We start from the raw sequence: 10445 nt of genomic DNA, 5'->3' as shown, positions 1-10445 counted from the left end.
AAAACAGTTGAAGTACAGCACTTCCTGGTAACAGGTACGAGTCAGTTCTGTGCTGTACTGGATCAATAGCTTACAGTTTCTCCTGCAAGTCTACGAAAACAAGTTTGCATTACTTGCTTTGTATTACCTTAAAAATCAGAGGTTACACATAACCTTACAGGCACATAACATAACAAATTAGAGGTTACACATTCCGTATCACCTCAGGTAACTGGTACCCTCAACAGCTTTTTCATACTTTAGACTACAGCCAACAATTGTCAATAAGGCCCTTCGACAGGATTCCGAAAGCTAGGTTTCTTTCGACAGCCAGGAACAATTAAACCAGTCAGCGTTAAACAGTGAGCAACTTCGGCTTCAGGTATTTTAAATATCCTTTTTTTTTTAATGAACTACCACACAATCTTCTCTATCAAGTGCTCTACCTATTCACCTGAAGCAGTTTCTGTGGCAAACTGGAACACCACACACCCCCCAATCGAAGAAACATGAAACACAGGTCTATCTAAACACACAACTTGAAACAGCTGAATTTAAGCCCACTCGCCACCTCCTCAGATCTCAAGTATACAGGGGATAAGTTTCTGCATCCTGTACAGAAACTTGGGGTGTGTAACGTGCATTCCATACCAACTTTAGTAACATTTTCTTGTTAAAGATGTGCAAATATGCTTACCATTTAAGCTCCGTATACATCTTATATCCAGGCTTCTGAGACACGAGTTGTCTCTGAGATCAAGATTATCAGCAACAATTGGCACAGACAGTCTTGCAAACACAAGATCAATCTTAAGAGGCAAAAAGTGCCAACCGTTAGAATGCCCCGCAGTTTGCAAACAGCACACTGGTGGGGGACAGTTACTCAAGTCTAAAAAGAGTGGTTAACATCTGTATTTAGAATTATGTGACTATAGACACATCTCCCAAGAGATTAATTTGCCAGAAGACTCAATACAATTTCTAGAAGTTCCCAATTTTATTTACAAAGCCTTCACTGCATCACCCCTTTCTTTTTAAGCTAGGGAAAGGAAGAGGGCATTTTAAGTTGGAAAAGATTACTCTAGACTTACAGTTTCAATTAAAAGGGAACTTAAAATAATTCACAGAATTAAGACTTAAGTTCAGTCACCTCAACTATACTTCAGCAAAGGAGAGAGCATTTCTTTTATGCAGTAAGCCCTTTTGATCCTGAAGTATCTGCTTTTTAGTACAGTCTGAGGCAAGAAGATTATCCTGTGAAAGTCTGTACCAGATGAAGGCCACAAAAAGGTCACTGAATAAATCTCTTTGTGATAGCGATACCAAGCAGTAACTTGCTTAGGGACTACAGCAGGCAGGTCTTGATTCATTGTGTAGGATGTATTCAAGATAGCTGGATTCCTGCAGCTGACAGACCCAGGCGGGAGTGAAATGAGTACTTTCACTTTCCATTTTCCAGATTGTGTCCCATGACCACTTCATTTTGGATGTGCAGCAAAACATTTAGTCTGCTCACACGATTCGTACAGTGAACTACACTGTACACATCCCTCTGTAGATACCTAGCTTGGCAGAGCTAAGAAGACTGAGCAAGGACACCGCCTCTGCTCCCACTCTGCATGATCCTAGGGATAAATGCTATTCAAGCAGGCTACCCTGGTCTACAGCACAGGCCTAGAAAAAGATGTCCCTGATGCTCCCATGCCTGCTAGGCTTCCTAGGGGCTTATTTTCCTATAAGCTCCCATTCTACTGCAATGTCTTCTCCTGGGATACTTTGCGGTCCAAAATAGCACAGTCACAGCTCCCTGGAAAAGTTATCCTATTCCAAAGCAAGAAAAAATTTACTCACTTAAAAAAAAAACCAAAAAATGCTTACCTCAACGCCATCAAACTCAAACTTGACAACTGGTACATATGCATCTTCAACTGCCTGGAAAGGAGAGGATAACTGTGTAAGAAAACATGGTTTGCTACTTTAATGTTTCTCCTGAACTACGATCAAATGCAGAATTTACACTGCTAACTACTCAGTATAAAGACTGAGTTGCTTCCAAACCAGAAGAATTGTTCATAAGCTGCAAGCGGTATAGCACTAAGACGGTATAATACTAGCTTTAACAAGTTATTTAGCCAAGAGATCCGGAGGCTGATCACGTATTGTAATGAACAAACAGTGCACAATGAGCCATCAGTATCAGAGGTTGTAAGGTACTTACCTTGGTGGTGAGGAAGAAAAGCAAGACATTTCTGTAGCTATCTTACTCCTGGTTAACATCCAGAGAAATCGAGAACATTCTGTCCGCGTTTGCAGCGCGCACTAGCCTCCTGTATTTTTATTTTCTACCATGCCTGAGATGCTATCAGCTACCTTATGGGACAGTTTTCAATTTTGTAGCCCACTCGTCAGAACTGTGCCACAGCCCACTGACCCTGTCTTCGGTCACCTAAACAAAGGCTCATTAGCTATGCACGTGAAGTCTTTCAAAATGTCTGCACAAGGAAGACCAGCCTGAGAGAAACACTTCTCAGGAGTTCGGTTCTATATGCAAAGTACACAGCATATGCACCGGAGGGTCATTTTACAAGGCAGTTTTGTACATTCACAGCACAGCTGCTACTGACTTTATGCAAAGCTGACTGTGCATCTCTTCTACAAAGTCTCGGGCTGAGTAGCCAGAGAAGAACAGGACCAGAGAAGAATGAATTAGAGGTCCTAAAGTACACCCAAGGAACACCATGGCAAAGGTACTGACAGAAACCTTTCCACATCACATTCAACTCCCTTAGCTCTCAGGCTGCCCCTTCCTCTACCTGCATGCAGTTACTTTCTTGCCAAGCCCCTTACTACAGCTAGGATGAAAGCAAGGCTCCTAGGCACAACCTTGCTTTTTGATACTATAGCCCACTCATTCCCAAACCATGGGTAGGGGAGAAGTGAACCACAGAGATTCGGATCGGACATACAGTCACTGGGGAAGGGAACCAAAAGCTTGACTTCCACACTTTCATGCTGCGTAGACAGTATTTTAGAAGGGGCTCAGAAACAAGGCCCTTTTTCATTTTGGTTTGCAAGACAATCACTACCAATAGGAGTCTTTAACAGGAATATTCTTATTGTCGGAGTTGCACAATCTATCAGGGAGAGAGCTTGCTTACTCTTAGGTTTTTTATTTCCTCCTGACGTTTCAGTTTTTCAAAGAACGACTGAAAGAAATCCGATCTTTCTACATGTCTAGGAGCAACACAAGCCACGTCTATGTCAGCACCTGCAAAGAGATGCCATTTGTTCTGTTACTGTTGGAAGACACTTTCAAACATTACAACTATGACCAGACACCAAAAGTTTACCTTTAGTGTGTACTCCAAGCCTGTAAGAACCAAACGTAAATATTTTGCCACCAACATTTGCTACTACTGAAGGGGGAAGATTCTGTGGGTAGAAGAGAAAGAGTTTTCTGGAGAACAGAAGATACACGTTGACCTACGTGCAAGTTTAACTAGCATAGAAGTTACTTAGAAAGACTACAGCAGCCTCCATAAACAATGTCTTCTCCCTCCCATACTGAGCTGTTAGTCTAATAGACTGATTCTGTTTTTCTGAAGGGAGTGCTGGCCACTCACAAACAACAACAACAACAAAAAAGGTGAGTACTGTAGCAGTCGCTTCATCAGTTTAAACAAAGACCTATTATCAGTCTTCCCTGCAGCAGACCCACATAAATGAACACCATCTAAGAGCCATACCAAAGGCAAGTCTAGAGTAATAATTTCAAACTAGATTGAGTGCTGTAGGCTGTCTGGGGCAAGTTTACTGCCCTGTTACCATCTGTCTCCCCCCACAATGTCTTGTTTCAGCTTTGTTAACCGCTACAAGTCAACTGACAGAGCCACTTCACAAACTTATTCAGTGCCCCAAGGACTTGAAGGTCTTCATCTAAAGGATCTTTTATACATTATTTCAATGGCTTTTACTACAGATCTCCTTGATACTTAAGAAGGAAGTTAAATGTTGAACTTTAGCATAAATCCTAGTAGTATCGCCTTTGAAAGAAACTAAAAGGCTTCAGCTGTTTTGATAAGAACCTATCAAAAAACCTTACCTGGCTCTCACCAAGTTCTGAAATCCATTCTTTGACCAAGTTATTCAGTCTGCCAAGAACAACCAGCCTGTAAAGAAAACTCATGTTAAGTTTGCCCTAAAAAAACCCCAGGACATTAACAAATTTTACAGTCTTGTTATACCTGTGATTCAGTTCTTCCTCCTCTTCAAATACCCCCAATGCTTTCATCGCTTCAAGCAGCTTCTGAGTATGAATGGAATCTCTATCCGTAGGAGGAGCCAAGCTAATTGCAGAAGTCATTCCATAGTGCCTTGGAGGCTGGTTCTGCAGCCTAGGAGTACTGGGGGAGAAAATAAAATACCGAAGACTCCACAAAAGAGAAAAACAAAACCCAACAAAACAACCACCACCACCTTACTGCAAAACACCCTTCCACTTACAGGTTTCCAAATCAGCTTCTGCCCTTTTGCCCAGCATTAATATAAATGAGGGAAGAAAGATCCTGCTTATGGTTTTTAGATAACTTGACCTAACTTAGAAGCAACTTCTTTAAAAAACACTTGTGGATATAAGAAAAGATCCAAGTTGCTGCTATCTGAAGACAGCTTATTTGCATTGCGCTAGACAGTTGGAACTGATCGCCAGGAAATGAAAAGGTTTGAAATCCACTAAGGGTGACACTATGTACAGCACAAGTTTTTTTGGACCCATTTCAGTTTCACAGCACTTTTGACTTAAGATTATTCCCATCAGCTTCCCGATCACATTAAACAAGACAATTTAACACTGGCTTCTTTTAGTTCAATGTATTGGCTGTGCTTCTACTGATTCTGAAAGGACATTAGAGTTGATTGCAGAGCAGGGACAAAGTGGTCTGTTAAACAGAGTTGTTGCAGTAAATGCAGCATTACCTTGGTTTTGTCTATGGAAGAGGATGAAGGAAAACATCAACCAATCTGCAGCTAATGTTGCTAGCAGAGCCTTGTGCTCTTAACACAGCGTTCCACTTTTATAGCTCAGAGGCTTAGCTCTACATACATCTGGTTTAATCTAAATCCAAGAGATGTACATCAGCACGCAGAGCAGCACAAGTTAAGCTCTGCTTGTAGAAGGTGCTCAAATCTGCTTTCGCTAGCTCACTGCCCAGTCAGGCAGAGCATTACCAGCTGAAGCCAGGAGAGAGAAAGGAGGGGCACCGGAGGTAAGAACTGTACTTAATGGATCAAGGGTCTCTACAGAAACACTAGTAGCAAAAGGGGGACACCCATTAAAAAGGTCTCTACAACTCATCATGCTTGTCAAAGAGTCCATATCCAGACCCTAAGGCTACAGGGATTAATGATGCCATTATTCAAACCGGCTATTTTCCTACTTCACAAATGGACGGCTTCAAATCTTAGCTGGGTTAGTCAAGAGACGCTTAGAACTATTTAAGGTATCTGACCCACTTTGGCTGGAATGGGATGACGAAATGCTCGAAGGACAGCCTCAACACTTGATTTTAAAAAGATAGCTTATTACAACTCCTGATTTCTAATTGTTGCCTTTACTCTGCCACTGAGGGAAGATGGATTTCTCTCTCGCAGAGTAGCTTTGTCCAACTACAGACGTAGCTTTTAGTCACCTAGTGGGCTCCCCCACCCCCCTTCTCTATGAGCTCATTTTTCAAACTTTTTTTTCTAGGCGTTTTCCAAAAAGCTGGCGGGGGTGGGGGGGTGGTATTAGGACTGTAGTCCTATGAACTACTCTCCCCAGTCAGAATGGCTGTTTACTTTCAAGTGTAACTAGGCCCTGACCTAATTTGCCTTGTCTTCTTTACGGGTATGTCAACTTCCACTTCATAAGTCAAAATATTCCTAATGAGTATTTTCCTTCTTATGATACCATTTTCATAACAAATACAGAAGGAAAGCCAATGAAGCGGGAGTGTGGTGGCAAGCACTTCTTGTTCTCAACTGAAGCCTTTTTCTCCCTGCTCTCTGTTCATTTGAGACTACACTCATTTCTTGACCCTCCTACTTGCCTTCCACATCCTCACCCCCAACACTTCCCTCAGTCTGCTCTCCTCAGACTCAGCTTTGCGACTGTGGACGGAGGCTGCCCAGGCTTAAAAGAGACTCCCATCTCGCATGTGCCCACACTTCTTCACACTTCTGATCTGCAAAGTACTGCACAGATAGTAACTCATCTTCTCCCAAACTTCTTTCATCTTCTTCCACGTACGCTTCCTACGTCATTGCCTCACCATGATGTATTTGGCCTGCTCTTGTCCCCGACTTGTTATTCTCCTGCTTACTCGATTGGAGATTTTAGACAATCTGTGGGATGGATCCTGGGGTTTGTTTTGATTTATCTTAAGATTTTATAAACACAGGGCACCCTTACAATCTACCTATCTAGAACACATATATACTAAAAGGAAGGACTGACCTGACCCTGCAGTCACAGATAAAACAGACTCCTCTCTCGCCAACTGAGAGAAAGCAGCTTGGCTATTTGGGCTGACTACATTGAAGACATTCAAAATGGTCATAACAGAGCAGTGTTGACTTTTCCAAGAATTTGCTCAATCAGCATCAACTAAGTTGTTAGAAAAAAAGAATGTGGAGGCTGACTCCTACTGGGAAATCAATTTCTACAGTCCTGTTCAGCCAGGAACCAAAAGGGTGCCTTTCCACTTGATCCTTTAACTGTATTCAATTTTGATAGGTAATTCTGGTTTCCTCAAAAAGACTTCCTTTGTCAGAGTCCTCTTCTCAATCAGGTACTGGAGGTTTATTTTAAATAATTTCACTGCAAGCACAGATCCCCTTTGTTAAAGCCAGTTCAAATTAGGCCATTGAAAAATTAACGACCACTTGTATTCTCCACAACTATCTGTGCATACGTACTTCACTATGAAGCAGCCGTTGCAGAAGTCAAGTGCTACGGCCTCGTTTAACAGCTTACAAGTAGTAATACATTGAATTTCTATATAATACTTACAGTTCCCAGCCTGGTCTGCCACCTGCTGAGCCAATTGTACTGCCTCTCCCCGGATGACCTTTTGGAGTGGAGAGAGGAAAAAGCAAAAAATCCCATGCAGTTTATCTGAAGATAATGTTTTGAAAGGAATTCTAAAGTTACAGTTCCTTACCAGTGGTGGGTATTGACTGTCCTTGGGGGCCCAGACGACTTGCTAATGCTGCTTGTCTTCGCACAGGAAGCCGACAGCCCTTGTGAATAAACGCAGACAGTTGGAAAAGAAGCTCTACTACAATATAAGAATCACTGCATATGTTGAAATAAAGCTTACCTTCTCTTCCAACAAACTGCTGACTGACAGAGAGGAAGATGTAGATGGTTCAGCGGCACTCACCAGAACAGCGGGAGGTCTAACAGTCTTGGGTGCTGGTGGAGGCGGTGGCGGCTGCTGCTGCTGCTGCTGCTGAATCTGCTGATGGAGCTTTTTTGTGTAGCTAGTTCCATTTTTGAAGTTGTTCACAGCCTAGAGGCAGAAAAGCATTTACAAGAAGCTACGATGAAACTTCAGCAGATATACGAACAGAAGCCTTCACAGAGGAAAATTACTCGTGTATTCCTGTAAATGCCATCAATCCTCAAAGAAACCAACATACAGATGTATGAACACGTCACATTGAACACTGATACTAATGACTGGTAGCTCAGAGGACCTGCATTTCAAGTACTTCAGCGTTAACGCCAAATGTGAAAGCGAGGCAATCGTGTTCAGTAAGAGCGGGACCCGAATTTGCCAGATCATCTCTAAAGAGTCGTAAGCTTCTGTGACAGCAGCAAACAGTGCATTTGAAAAGTCAATTTAGCCTTATTCAATTACGCCTTGCTTAAGGAGATGTAAATTAATATTTTCTTCCCTTTCCGCTTTTTACAAAGAGCCTTTTCTTACAAGCACTTTATGTAAAAGTCGTCATGTTACCTGGCGTATGCACTTGTTGGGAATTAAAGCATCAGGTGAAACATCTGTCTCCTGACACGTTGGGCATATATGTTCCTCCGATTCCAGTAATGCTGTTCTAATACCTGCATAGAATTAGAATAATCAAAACAGTATTTAGCCAAACTAAGGAAGTTTTGGGGGTTCTCACCAATCATAAAGACATGTCTATGATTAACAGGTGAATATAGTCTTGAACTGAGAGCATGAAGCTATAAATGTTCAATAGTGTAAAAAATTTCTAGTATGCAGCAAATAACTATACAGTTTTGTATTTCACCATTGGAACATCTGCAGATGTAGCATAGGCTGTGTCTTGATGTTGCAGCTAGTCTTTTTCCCCACTATCTAGTACAGCGAGAAGTCCCCAACCTCAAGGTTAATGAACAAAACATGTTTCAAAAAAACCTCATTAATAGGTTCAAAAAACCATTAGGAGGTTCGAGTTCTGAAGGTTTTAACCAACTCTCCCGTGGAGAAGAATGTGGATTAAATGCCTAACTATCCGTTTGTTGCAGACCACTGTAAGTCACCATAGTCGGCTATATAATTTTGTATGAGACAAAGGGCTGTGGACCAACTAAAAGCATTCAGTGTCTAATACTGTAATCCCCTGCACAATTAGCCACTCTCCTCATACTCGTCCTTCCGCTTGTAAAGAAGACTTAACTAGATACCTAAAAAGGGGAAAAGGCTTCCTGGTTTTTTTCGCCCTTGATACCAGAAGAGCCCTTTCCCGTCCAGGGTATACTTCAGCATAAAATAGAACTGGTAGCAAAGTAATTTTGTTCCCTCCTCTGCTTTCAGAAAATCAGATGTGATGTTTAGAATTAACAAACACGGGCGTAACACTTACATTTGTCACAATAACTGTTGCCACAGCAGGGAATAACAGCTGCATCAGTCATTATGTCCTGACAGATGAGACATGACAACTCATCTGGAACGGGAGCATCTGAGGTGGAGGAAGAGGAGAAGGAGGAGGAGGAGGAGGAAGAAGACGATGGCTCCTCTGGTAAAAAGGGAGGCTTCTCCATCCTTCCTCTAGCATAAGCTTCCCTGGAGGAGGGGTGGGGAAGGAAAAAGAAACGAGTTAAAGATGGGTAGAGGAAAACTTTTCCAAGCTCTGCATTTTCTCAAAGCAAGAGAAGAGATGGAATTCTTCTTGCTCCACATGAGCCTCCTAAAAGGTAGGCGCTTAGTTTAAACTACTTTTCTATAGCCACAACACTAGAAGAGGGAGGGAGGAACAATCTTCCTTCTGCAGAACTCTCCCATTCATTGGAGCAACTAAGAAAGAAGCTCAGACTAGAAAATTAATCTTTTCACAGCTAGAAAGCAGGTGAAATGAATCCCACCTCTCCTTTGCCAGAGGATACATGTAAATTGCAGGCTCAGCATAACATTAGTCTCCGAGCAATTACATTTTATAAAAGCAAGAAGTCGATGTTACAGCTTCTACAAAAGGAGATCCAGGACGGAAAACCAGAAGTGCTACCATGGTCATTTTAAAAGAGCCACTCCTGTCAGCACACGGCAGTATTTTCTCACTGTATAGCAACAGGAAAACTTCAGCCTGTTTCACACATGGGATTTCAGAAAAGTCAGAGGGGGAGGAAATCTCAGTCCAACAGCCATCTGTTAGACTTGGCAAGAAGCCTTTGAAACATAAAACAGAAGCAAAATGAGCTTTCAGTGACTACGGTTAAATGGCATCAATACTCAACCAGGGACTTAGTGCAATTAAAACACGCAAATATTCAATAGATGGGGCAGAGAGAAATGTCTTGGTTTTGTACAAAATAATAAAAACTGTGAACTGCCATTAAGAAGAGTGGAAAACAGAAACATTTCCACTAATACTGAAAGATATAAAAACATGCACGAGTGTTCACCCAGAAAGACCTATGGATATATTGAATGTCTACGACCTAGGAAAAAGAAAATTTCACACTTCTAATTCCAGCTTCCCCTGGAATTTTGAAGGCCTTTGCAACATTGCCATACAACCTCTGCATTTCACCCCAACAGAAACAATTCTTAATATGAGGATTCATGTATTTGTTACGTAACTGCCAAGGCAAAACAATTAAAAACTAAGTAACACCACAAGTCCCCCACAATCTTACCCCATTTGTCGGGCAGTTCTTTATGTAGTGGCCACGTTTTCCGCAGTGAAAGCAAGTAGATGAAGGCGGAGCGGACCCAAGGGTTTCTTCAGGTAACTAAATGGTTTGGGGGAGAAAACCAAAAAGGTAGGCATGTGTCTCTCTCGTTAAAACAAACATCTCTGCAATTTTTCCACGATCTGCAAAGATCAGATGGGACACAATCAACACTTACTTGACTGGATCGTATTCGCAGCAGGACCCTATCTTCAAAGCTTTTATTTCACCTTCTTCGGAAGCACTGGCTTCAGCCACACTGGCAGTCTGTTTAACAGGCAAT

The 10445-nt window shown here is 42.0% G+C and overlaps 1 long non-coding RNA gene across 1 annotated transcript; it reads right to left on the bottom strand.

Annotated features, from left to right (window-relative positions):
• Window positions 1-682: 682 nt before the first annotated feature.
• On the bottom strand, window positions 683-3249 carry LOC126037035 (uncharacterized). Its single transcript, XR_007505462.1, has 3 exons — window positions 3138-3249; window positions 1858-1911; window positions 683-788 (listed from the first exon to the last, which is right to left on the bottom strand). It is a non-coding gene; the product is annotated as an uncharacterized LOC126037035 (long non-coding RNA).
• Window positions 3250-10445: the final 7196 nt, after the last annotated feature.

Source organism: Accipiter gentilis, unplaced genomic scaffold (assembly GCF_929443795.1).
Source record: "Accipiter gentilis unplaced genomic scaffold, bAccGen1.1, whole genome shotgun sequence".
In the NCBI taxonomy this organism is placed as follows: Eukaryota; Metazoa; Chordata; class Aves; order Accipitriformes; family Accipitridae; genus Astur; species Astur gentilis.
The sequence above is the reverse complement of the archived record's forward strand: the minus strand, read 5'-3'. Positions and strand labels throughout refer to the sequence as shown.